This window comes from Alosa alosa, chromosome 20 (assembly GCF_017589495.1).
Source record: "Alosa alosa isolate M-15738 ecotype Scorff River chromosome 20, AALO_Geno_1.1, whole genome shotgun sequence".
Lineage (NCBI taxonomy): Eukaryota > Metazoa > Chordata > Actinopteri > Clupeiformes > Clupeidae > Alosa > Alosa alosa.
Genome location: NC_063208.1, coordinates 24,064,121 through 24,077,307, shown reverse-complemented (window position 1 = coordinate 24,077,307; position 13,187 = coordinate 24,064,121). Strand labels below are relative to the sequence as shown.

Here is a 13,187-nt window from a genome sequence, read left to right as displayed (position 1 = left end):
CCTAGCAGAGTATAGCCTATACACGCATCTGCACTCGTATTATTTGAACTCATTGGCAAAGTGAAACTAACTTCACCATGGTGTGACAAAACAGTATACTTTTACTATTTACTGTCAATGGGTTACCATAGAAAACATAGCCTGGAAAAAGCAACACTTACCCCAATACTGTTTGAATGACTGAATAAAAAACCTAAGGACATTTATCCTGCAGAGGAGTGGCTGCTTACATCTAGTGACAGTGTGTCTTCAGCTGTGCTTTATATGTGCCTCTTGCCAAATCACTTTTATCCGTCATTACCAATTTGCAAATGATGGTGAATAACTACTCATTGTGAGATGTATTTTGTAATATCTTTATTATAATTATGTTTCCCATTGTAATCTGTGTAATTTGTAATGTTTTGCATGGATATGTGCTGGCACACGTTCCTGTGGATGAGAGAAGCAGGGTGCACTGTGCACCCGCCCATATCACTGTGGATAATGCACTCTTAAAATAACATATAAACAACTGGCCAAGGATTTCTGACCAGGTTCTTGGTCAGCGGCATAAATTTTAGCGATGTAAGTGTACATTTTGGATTGTGCGCCAGAGCACACACCTTCTGCCACAACCCTGGGCGCAAAGCTTAATAAAAGTACAGCGCATGGTGAAAAATCTGAGAGTAAGGTAGGAATAAACTTTGCATTGGGCATTGGGACTTTGCGTCGCGAAAATAGGGCCCATAGGCTTTAAAGCTTTTTACAGCAAAGTATATATTTGGCTGCAGTGATGCCAGTAACGCGTGTTACTCTAATCTGACCACTTTTTTCGGTAATGAGTAATCTAACACGTTACTATTTCCAAACCAGTGATCAGATTAAAGGTACTTAGTTACTTACTGTGCGTTACTATTGCCGTACTATTGACATAGTCATTTTGTGTTGGGATTAACGTCATGCTCACGTTTTCAGCATGAGGACTCAAGTGTAATACCACGCAGCGACACAAACGTAAACAACAATAGAGGGAGGAGAGAAATGTGGGGGCTTTGGGATACCTCCCTGAAATTACTTTTTGCAGGTTGGAATGTCTCACGTTACTGTTAAAATGCACTTCCAATAAAGTGAGTATTGGCAAAACCGGTTGTAATTTTTATACTGAGGCAGCAGGGTGTTGTCGGCAGCTGCTGAATGTAACTAATAAAGTAACTTGTAATCTAACTTAGTTACTTTTTAAAATCAAGTAATCAGTAAAGTAACTAAGTTCCTTTTTAAAGGAGTAATCAGTAATCAGATTACTTTTTCAAGGTAACTGTGGCAACACGGTTTGGCTGTAACCCCTTCGTCATCACCAATATATACATATATTTATATATACAACTCTTTGGTAACACTATAATAAGGTGCCATAATAAATAGCAAACTAGTCATTACCTAACCCTTTGTTAATATTTGTAAATTGTTCCTAAAATATCTATTTGGCACAAGTTAATAGTTACACCGTAGTTACTGGTGTAAGAAATGCAATGAAATTGTGTTTGTAAAGATGTAAGGTGCATATTAGACATTGGGGAGGGATTATTGAGGGATTGGGGAGGTGGGTTGTGGCTTAGGCGGTGTAGAGATTGTGTGTGAGTGTTGGGGTGGTGGGTGTTTGCATTGTGGGGGCAATAAAGACAGAAAACTATTAACTTGTGCCAAATAGATATTTTAGTAACAATTTACAAATATTAACAAAGGGTTAGGTAATGACTAGTTTGCTATTGATTATGGCACCTTATTATAAAGTGTTACCAAGTCTTTTCCCCCCACCCACATACACCTACCACCCCCCATCTCCATACACTGCCAATCCCTATCCACCCACCCCAATACATCCACCCACACCAATCCTCACCTAGTCTGCTACACACACAAAAAGAAAGTAACAATATGACAATAATATTATTATTATAATAATATATATAAAAAATAGATAATTAGGTAAAAGAAAAAATAAATTAACAAGCAATTGTGATAATTAAAAAAGAAAAGAAAGAGAAAACATTACCAATATTTTGATTAGTAACTATAAATTAATTACATATTTTCCTCAGTAATTGTAACTGATTACAATTACGTTTATTTTGTGACATAACCAACCTAAAATGTAACTAGTTTCTCCCTAATGCTGTAATCCACATTGAAAAAAAGAGAAGGTGATTTAAAAAGAAACTGTATCTTTAAAAATCCCCTCATCATGCAACACAGATTGCAGTAAAGTATTGATTTATCACCTATATTGGGACTGACACTGATCATACACTGTGGTAATTAGTGGTGTTTGTACACTGATAGGACAGCTAACATTGAATTAAGTTGTCATAGCTGTGCTGGAAAGGGCAACAAAAGCAGCAGTGATGCACCGAATCCTCTTAACAAGTCATACTTGTTTTACCCTGTCTGTGGTGGACAGATGGAAATGCATGTCCACATACTTTGTTTAGTCATCTCTCTGCTTTATTGTGCATTAACTATTATCACGCCTGTAGACCCTTTGTTGCTGACAAAACACAATAACTCAAGCGTTCAAGAGGAGAGAGGACAGATAACCACCGGTGCTAAAGGTCAGCACACGCACTGTGGTTGACCCCTGACAGAGCAAAGCACTCACACATATTCTCAGAGGCAACACACGAGAGCAGAGAGGAGAGGGAGCGAGTGTGCGAGAGCGAGAAAGTGAGGGATAGACACAAGACTCTGGACACCAGTTATCCATTTCATATCCAAGACGGAGGACTAAAGACCATTACTCACCATGAAGCTGAAGCTGCCCAACCCGGGTCTGGAGAAGAGGATCCCATCCCATGAGGACCTGGACAGGATGGAGGTGGAGGAGGTGGACAGCAGACCCAAGTGGGACAACAAAACCCAGTACATGCTCACCTGCGTGGGGTTCTGTGTCGGGCTCGGAAACGTCTGGCGCTTCCCCTACCTGTGCCAGAGCCATGGAGGAGGTAAGACTATATTGATAACTGACACCTGTAGCCATGACTATGGATTAATCTACTCATACTGTAAATAGACTGAGTCTGTTAATTAGTGTAGTCCTGGAGGAGATAAGACTGGAAACGTGAAGCTGGTGAGAGTTAAGACTGCATAATTTATGGTACTCATAATGTAAATAGACTGAGTCTGTTAATCAGTGTACACAAACTTACCATAATTGTACAGAAAGAACATGGCAATATGACTAGAATAGATGGCAAAGAGACAACTGGTTTCCTAACCCTAAAATGAACATCTTTGCTATTCTTTTGAGAAAAATAAAGCATGGTCTCTAAAATGACCCTTTGACTAATCATATTCAGAGACTGATTGATATTTTGCTGGTGCATTTTGCATTAATCAGAGATCATGAACACCTCAGTGATTCAGCAAGAAATCAACAATATTATATCCCAGTAGTATTTTCTTGTTTCATGTAGCACAAAGTTGTTTCATGTTATTCTTGATTCTTTGAGTTTAAAACATTTTTTACGGCATTGAAAGGGTAATCCTGGAATATAGAGTATGAGTTCTAATCTTGTGATATAGGAATTCTGTTGCACCTGATTCTTTTGATCATTTTTTCTTTCTTAATATTCTTTCATTACATCCTATAAAATACGAGAGGCTTTCAATCATATGTCCTACAGTGTATTTTATATACAGAATATTGCTTTAGTGGCTGAGAATGATGTTTTAACAGCAGCAGGAGAGACCATTTTTCCTATTTCATTATGCATCCCTTATGCAACAAAAATGGCACAGTAGCATTTTATCTCACTTTCCTCACTGCATCAGAAACGACCAATCAGAGATTTAATTGAAAATATATCTGACAATGTAATTTCATCCAATTATCTGTTCTGGTGTGCCTTCTGATCTTGTTTTGAATTGTGGATTGTGATCCCTCTACAATTTAACATTTTAGCACTTACTTGAATTTCACTTCTGACGGTAAGCTAATGGTCTCACCTCCCGGGCCCTCACATCTGTGTTCTCAGGTGCTTTCATGATCCCCTTCCTCATCCTGCTGGTTCTGGAGGGCATCCCTCTGCTGCACCTGGAGTTCGCCATCGGCCAGAGGCTCAGGAGTGGCAGCGTGGGTGTGTGGGGGTCCATCAGTCCATACCTCATTGGAATGGGTACGCTAGATATTACTCTTAACTGGCCTATCAGGTCCTAGTGGAGACAATTCACCAACTAAATGTTGTCCATAATGTGTTATGAGTGAAGAACGGTGTCCTACGTTCTAGTCACATTTATTCACCAGTCGTCACTGTGGCGGAAAATCATTCACAACTTCTGTTTGTTCACATTCCACTGTAAAAGTTAGCTGTGTGGGTATAAATACTTATTTACTATGGTGTTCAGGTTGCACTTTGGGAGTCAGGACTAATTCTGGCCATATTTCACTAAGGGAAACCATGCTGACTAACGGTATTCACATACAAAATACAAAAAACAGTGAGGCTTTCAACCTGGTACTTTTTTTTTTACAGGTATTGCATCTATGTTGGTCTCCTTCGTGGTGGGCATGTATTACAACACCATCATGGCCTGGGTCATGTGGTACTTCTTCAACTCCTTTCAGGATCCCCTGCCGTGGAGCCACTGTCCCCTCAATGAAAACAAAACAGGTGCAACAAACGCGATCTTCCAGCGGTTATAAAAACAACACACTGCTCTCTTGCCCACTTAACCGTGAGACTTAGATGATTATATCACTTTGACCTCTGAGCAGTCTTTCCCTTGTTTATCATGTTCACAGCACCGGTTAATGCACGGGTATATGGCTGAAATGTTTTGATGCTCACATCTATGTCCTTCCTCCTCCTTTCAGGGTTTGTATCAGAGTGTGCTCAAAGCTCCTCTGTGGACTATTTCTGGTACAGAGAGACCCTGAACGCAACAGCCACCATTGAGCAGTCTGGGGGTATGCAGTGGTGGATGATCCTGTCACTAGTGAGTGCTTGGGTTGTCCTCTACGTCGCAGCAATCAGAGGCATTGAGACAACAGGAAAGGTACACCGAAGTCGCTTTTTGCTTGATTTTTCCAAATAGAGAGTTTCCATGTGAACTCCAAATGTAGATAGTGGATATCAAAGTGACGATAACCATATAATGTCCTTGCATCTCCTCCATAGGCTGTCTACATTACCTCCACCTTGCCATACATTGTTCTCACTATCTTCCTGATAAGAGGATTGACTCTCAAAGGATCTCTGAATGGCATAAAGTTCCTGTTTACTCCAGATGTATGTCCTTTCAATTCAATTTGATTTCAATTTCAAATCAATGTACTTTATTAGCATGACTGTGCATTTTACAATATTACCTAAGTATTTAAAATAAAAGTAATAATGGTAATGTTAATAATATATAGGATTATATAGGATTCTATATTCTCTTCAGTTTATCTCGATGCCAAATGGTCTCAGTTTATCTCTTATCTCATCTCTTAACATGTTGATTCTGTTTACAAGGTGAATGAGTTGATTAATCCAACCACATGGTTGGACGCGGGAGCTCAGGTGTTGTTTTCCTTCTCGCTGGCCTTTGGCGGTCTCATTTCCTTCTCCAGCTATAATTCTGTCCAGTAAGTGTCAAGGTCACCGCTAAAAATAACATGCTGTCAAAAAGATCAATAAAATATAACATACAGTAATTTCCTGTGTATTAGCCGCATTGTGTATAAACCGCAGGACAGTGTTTTATGCAAATAAATGAAGAAAAAAAATAATACTATATTAACTGCCCCGTGTATTAATCTCATAGCTGAAGAAATTTTGCGAAATCAATGTATAAACCTCGGCTTATAGTTGGGAAATTATGATGAACAAAGCCACTCAAGGCATTGAAATTGTACCATCCCAAGCCATCCCAAATATTTATTCTAATCATTCACTAAATCAGCTAATTCACGCAACTCTTCAGCAAGGTAGTTGAGCTAATTAGTGCAATCTGCCTGTGTTAAGTGCACAGGTAGAACAAAGAGGACTTTTATTTTACTTACTGGGGTTTTCCACCACTAAGAATTTGTGAGTAATAATGAATAATTGATGATGATGATGATGGTGTTTGTTTTGCATCTGTTTATCCCATCTCCTAGCAACAACTGTGAGCAGGATGCGGTGATAATCTCCATAATCAATGGGCTCACCTCTGTCTACTCAGCGACGGTCATCTACTCCATCATTGGCTTCAGAGCCACCGAAAAATTTGATGAGTGCTTGAATGGGTATGTGTCCATGCCTGCTAGGGTTTAACCTCACTGATAGCTACTAGTTATGGCTAGCAATGATTCTGGATCATATCGGTATCTCATTGGGGCCACAGTTACAGTATAGGCACTAAGGACAGTACAGCTCACCTCTGACTGACTTCTTGGGAGTGTTGGTGGCTGCGAGGTAGTAGCGTAGTGGCTGGGACCACCAAGGAGCTGGGCTAGCATGCAGCTGCCAGACAAGTGGTGGATTCAAGCCCCCAGCTGCCACTGTTGTGCCCTTGAGCAAGGCACTTAACCCAAATTTGCTCTGGGAAGACAAGCCCTTGTAATAATTGTAAAAAAATTAGTATATAAGTATATGAGGCCTGGTCTTGCGCCCGTTGCACAAAAGCAGAATTAAGACATCCGGGATAAGTTACTGAGTTGTGCTCAATGAATTCAAAACAAGAGCGTACAGGCTTAATTGATTGCACAAAGACCAAGCCAGGATGAGCAGACACGGATTCATCAAGCCAGGTGAAACCGATCCTGGATAAGTGCGGACTCATGGCTCCCTCAAATAGACCCCCCGATCACAGATTCACAGATTCACCATGGCAACTAGAGCGGCTTCATTGCTTCTTCTACGGTGTAAAGTAGGTAGCGATAGCCTTTTCACAACAGCAACAAACAGCAACACCTTTGTATAGGAGAATATTGCAACTAGTGTCGCGACAACCACGCGCAATGTTACGCCAGTTACGGTGCTCCCGTGACGTCACATTGTCGCATGACAGGTTGGGAATGGTGAGTATGTAAAAGTTAATTAATGATCACAAACATTTAAATAAAGACAGAGGGTCTTATATGTGATAACAATGTGTAGTGGGCAGTGGAATAACTATTGGTTTCCATTTGTGGTGACTGCTGACTGAGATAAGGGATGAGATTAAATAGATTGTGAACTTAGCCTGGTCTGGAGCAGGCTAGCTCCACAGAATAAATCGCCATGGTGACTTATACCATAACATATCCTGCTGCCCCCATCTCGCTTTTGTGCAACTGGATCACTGATAAATTAAGCCAGGATAACCAAGATATCCCGGCTTAATCCCTTATCCTAGTTTTGTGCAATGGGCCCCTGGTCTGCCCACAGACTGACAAAGTGAACCGTTTACATCATATCATACAACGTATTTGTGTTTCTTCTTTGTGTTTTCATCTAGGAACATAATGGCACTTATGAACGCTTTTGATGTTCCTGAGGGGAATATCACCGAGAATAACTATGGTGATATGCTGAATTATTTCAATTTCACCTCCCCGGAAATCATATCAGGGCTAAGCCTGAAGAACTGCAACATGGAGGATTTTCTAAGCCAGGTAAACTCATTATTACATATGAACTAAGTTACTCCAATTCCTTTGTTCAAAAATGCCTTCATTGCTACATACCAAATGTTAGAAAAAATAGTTTGTATACCATTTTTCCAGTTATTACAGTAGTACCATACATACCTACTTACAACCATCTACTGTACATAATGTCATTATCTGTTTTTCCACAGGGTGTGGAGGGCACGGGCCTGGCATTCATCGTGTTCACAGAGGCCATTACGAAGATGCCGGTGGCCCCAATATGGTCTATCCTGTTCTTTATCATGCTCTTCTGCCTCGGGCTGTCCACCATGTTTGGCAACATTGAAGGGTGTGTGGTGCCGCTGCAGGATCTCAACATCCTCCCACGGACATGGCCAAAGGAGGTGTTCACAGGTAGGTGCTGTTGTGCGATCAGACACCACATGGTTTTTGCAGGAAACATTTTGGCTGCTGCCTGCTACACCTCGTGTTTTTTGTGCAAGCGCCCTGAGCGCCTCGATCGAATTGAAAAAAGTTAAACTTCAAGCGGAAAAGCGCCCGTGTTTTTATGAAAACATAGTGCACCTCGCGTATTATAAGTGGCAAAGTATGTCCTGTCTGATCGACCCCATATGTTATTCCACTTGTGTTGATTACATTTTCATTTTCCACATGACTGAAACCAACACTATGCTACAACAGATCAACATAAATCAGCCGGTTTTAGAAAAAAAAAGCACTGACCAGCACAAACTCGATGAAAGTGTGCTCTGTGGTAGCAGGGGAAGGGAATGAGAGTTGTAAACATTCAAAATTTTGGTTAAGTCCCCTCAATTTGTCAGACTTGCCAACTGCAGCTTTAATACACAGGGGTGAGCTATCCATGGGAATGTGTTTATTTTCTTCATTCCTCTTTCTATTTAAAGCACAATTCAGATTAATTGGGCTAATTGGGCACTGCGGTTAATACATGGTTTTGTCTTTTTTTATTTTAATTAAGCACCATGATGCGGTTTATACATGATGCAGGTAATTCATAGGAAATCACTATTCTTAGCCTGATGTCGTCATACTCAACTCTTGTCAGAATTTGAGTCTGATACTTCTCCATTGGGATGTGAAATGTGAAACCAGAGTTTTCCCACATCTCCACTTTGGCTGGAGTTTTAAGAAATAATTGTTTTCAGTGATAAAACCTCCATTTTCGTGTAAATGAAAGGGCAAACCGCATGGAAATATATGCATTTTTTGTATGTGTGCTCAGATGACGTGATCGAGTTGACCACTGTTGCTCATCTGTCCATCATCGTACAAAGCCCGCCCAGACAATTTGATTGGTCCGAACAGCTCTGGTTGAGCATAGTTGCTCCTCAATGGTAGCCTGGAAATCCAAACCCAAATCTAGAAAGATTTAGGGCTATGGCTTAGCCTAGAAATCTAGACGTACCCTAGCGGCAGCAAATGTAATTAGCAGCCAGGGTAGTCTAGCAACTTTCGTTGGCTTGCGAGCTGGAAAAATTAAACTTCAATCAGGCCCATCACATCGTGTATAGAGTCGGTGGGCGGGCTTAACATAATGATGGCAGAGTTGCAACAGTTCCGTGTGAATTCCCTGCTACTTGAAAACAACGCAGATGGATGCTGCTGGTGGCGAACAGCGCAACGCAAGTTACGTTTTTTAAGTTGACAAAAGTTTGATCAACTAGTCAACTAGCTCTGCTGGTGGGAAAACACATGGGACTCATGAGTTGTAGCGCTATCCTATCGTGTGCAGAGGGAATTTGAAAGATGACTTTTTATCCTGCGAATTTATGCGAATGGTGAGTTCCCAGACCCTACATCTTGATCTGGCTCATCAGGGTCTGGCTCATCAGGCTAGCTATGAGTAATAAAAATGGCCCAACTCGAGGGGTGGCACCAAGTAACACTACAACCACTACAACTACAACCAATGTTTACTGACTGATTCCGGACTTCGATCTATCCATCCATCCATCTATCTACAGTATATTTTTTGTCTGTCTCCCATTTGTGGTAATAACTCTCTAATGTTCAAATGTTATTGTTCTCCAGGCCTGACGTGTTTGGTATCCTGCCTCATCGCCCTCATATTTACCCAGGGTTCTGGCAGCTACTGGCTGGCTCTGTTTGATGGCTTCGCCGGCTCCATCCCCCTCTTGGTCATTGCCCTGTGCGAGTTAATTGCCGCGGTCTTACATCTACAGCATAGACAGGTGAGCTTGGTCAGGCGGCGGTAAGAGGGCATTTTTTCTGCCCCTTATTGCCCACTGTTATCATGTTGTTTTAGACGATAAAATGCAAACAAATGTGGTCATTGGTTTCAGTGTGGTGGAGGGGCAGAGGGTGGACTTGGCTGTTATTTTCCAGCAGGGTGAAATGGTCCGTTGACAAGAGACGCTGCTGCTACTGCTCACACTCTCTCTCTCATCTGCTATTGTTCTTGTCTGCTTGGACAGGTTTAATAAGGACATCGAGTTCATGATCGGTCACAAGCCCAACATCTTCTGGCAAATTACATGGAGGTTTCTGAGCCCCCTCATCATCCTGGTCATCCTGGTGTTCTACTTCGTCACCACAGTGTCCAAACAGCTCACCTACATCGTATGGGATCCCGAATCGGTATGACTGAGCAATGAGTCACATGTTAATTGCATAAATGAATTAGCTTCAGGGGATCAACAAAACTTTAAAAAAATAGTTATTGTATCACTGAATATGGCTTTAGGCTCGGATATAGCCACATAGAATTCTCCAGGAGGCCATTATTCTTTACAGAAGGCTTCTATGATACTTTATGAAGTGACATACAGTAAAACGTGACTTCATGTACTTTATGAAAGTCACTTAAAACATGTCACATTATGTGACACATTGAACCATGTTCTTTAACCTGTTTCATCTCCTGTTATTGTCCTTTCACAGGCGGTTTTCCCAAATCTGGCAGAAGTAAGGTATCCAGACTGGATTAGTGCCATCATCTTCATTCTCGCTGGCATCCCCAGCTTGGCTATTCCCTTTGCAGCCGTGTTCAAGTTTATTTGCAATCGTAACAAGTCGAGTCAGGACACAGAGTCTATCAGCACGATATCTGACAAAGTGCAAATGACAGTGAAGATGTCAAACTAATCATTGATGTTCAGTGAGATGAAGAAATGTAAAGCTTGGCAGATCACCTAAAACGTAAAACGTAATGTGTGTATGTCATAAAAAAGCTAGTTAAAATTGAACTATTTAAATATACAGTAATTACTGTCAAAACTCTCTTGAATACTACATCCACCACTGGTTTGAATTTGTTAGCAGTGGCACAGTGCCTTGCATTAGTAGAAATTTTGTACAACTGTTTTTAAAAAGTGTCGACCAAACTGTGTTGAAAACCATGTCTCCTGCAATCCTGTGCCATAAAGCAGCTTGACACTCCTGCATAAAATCGCACTTTGTCTACAAATACACTGAGATCTAGGGCTGCAACTAACGATTATTTTCAGTCAATTAATCTGTCAATTATTTTCACGATGAATCGTGTTTCCCAGGGGCGGACTGGGACCAAAAATCGGCCCTGGTATATTTGGCCCAAGCGGCCCCAAATCGGTCGTTAAAACCCTTAAATATGCATATATTTTCAACTGTCATGGAGCACTGAAAGTGATAGGCCTCATTGGCTACCTCTCTCACTGATCAGAGGTAGCCATGGAGTACATGATCTCCATATTCAAGTAGCCTAGGCTATACAAGCAATTATTAAAGAAGAGTTTCTGCTTGAATTCAAAGTATCATTTCAAATTATTCAATAGGCTACATTTAAACTATACAATGCTCAACTGACAGCAGCACCAAACAGTTACTGAATTTGCCTACGTGTAAAGAGCTAAATTACCTAGATTGTAGTAGACGTTAATCACTGTAAGACAACTGAAACAACACAAAATAAATAGGGCTGTTGCTGGAAATATTTAATTCCTGTAGGCTATACCAGTGGTTTTCAAAGTGGGGGCCGCGAGCGGGTGCCAGGGGGGCCTCAGCAAGTTGGAAGGAAAAATAAAAGAAACAAATAAATACATTTGAAAAATGTAAAATATACCTTTTACTATAAGGGTTGTTATACAATGCCATTAGAATAATTTGTCGCATATCTGAACATTATATTTTTCATGATAATGACTGGGAATAATAGTAAAGTGATAGCTCTCATATAGCAGAAAGCCCCAAATGCAATTTTTACACACTGTGTGCTCCATCGCGAAGTGCTTGTGGCTAAAATAATTATTAGGATTAGCTTAATGTATTTTTACATTTGTCGTAGTATTGTCGATGGGTTTAATAACACATCAAGGGGGTCCTTGGCCAGAACCTAGTGATATTTGGGGGGCCTTGTCGTGGAAAAGTTTGGGAACCCCTGGCCTATACTACATTGCTGGTACATTTTGGAACATTATAGCTACATTAAATAATTATCTTTAATGTCTTCCAGTAGCCTATCGTATAGGTTACCGTATATTAGTTGGCTTGTGCATGAATATGACTTGATGTTTTGTAGCCTACATTTCCGTCAGTCTACAGTCTTTTAGCCCATCTTTACCATGATAATTACCCTTCCAAGATACAACCCTTTCGACGCTCTACTTAGAGACCAACCACCACTCATACCAAAGATGTTGAATTTTGGACGTCTGACAAAAACTGATCAATCTGACCAACAATTAACATCGATTTGACACTCTTTTGCTGTCCTGTGTTGCAAATCATTCATTTAGAACATTTAAGTTACGCTGTTTGTTATCATAACCACGTCATTATCGCAATTAATAAGTCATCATAATCATCATCGTCAGTAAGGCTCCACCACATGCTCACTGTCCCTCTGTATGCTTACATCCTCGTTCAAACTCAACGAACTTCAACATGTTGCTGACATTTGCTAGCCTACTTGCAATATTGTATTTTTGAATTTTCATTGGTGTTACTTTTGCACTATTGTCACTACCGGCATTCGCCGCAATTTCGTGTAGGCAACTTCGATTAACTTCTGATGGCTCACAAAATCCTGGCTCTGTGCCAAAATGCGAGGGGTGGGCCTGGCGTGAGCTGTTATTGGATGGGGGGTCAATATGGGTAACCAGTGGGACTGATTGTCCTTCCTTTGGGCCGATCGTTGGCCAAAATGATTAAATTATATATAGCCTATTCTATCGGCCCAAAAGGTGCGTCAGCCCACCGGGAAAATGCCCGGTATGCCAGATGGCCAGTCCGCCCATGGTGTTTCCCAAAGTCTAAGATTATGTCCTCAAATGCCTTGTTTTGTTCACACACCAAAGGTATTTAGGTTACTGTCATAGAGGAGTAAGTAAAGCTGAAAACATTCACTTTGACTCTAGCAAAGACACAGCTGTGTCGGAAAGTTGATCTGTTTGCACTTTGCACTGGTAAAGGGTGCACATTAATCAGTGTGCTGCAGCCTCTTTTCTACTTTCTAGTTTTTATATATATTATATATATTGCTTAAAACCGATTAACCGATAACCAAAATAGTTGCCGAATAATTAAAAAATTGACAACTATAAATTAGTAATCAATTAATTGTTGCAGCCCT

At 40.8% G+C, this 13,187-nt stretch overlaps 1 pseudogene; it reads left to right on the top strand.

The window, feature by feature from the left end:
* The first annotated feature begins 2,672 nt into the window (after positions 1 to 2,672).
* On the top strand, positions 2,673 to 11,338 carry LOC125285037 (annotated as a pseudogene).
* The last annotated feature ends 1,849 nt before the right edge of the window (positions 11,339 to 13,187 follow it).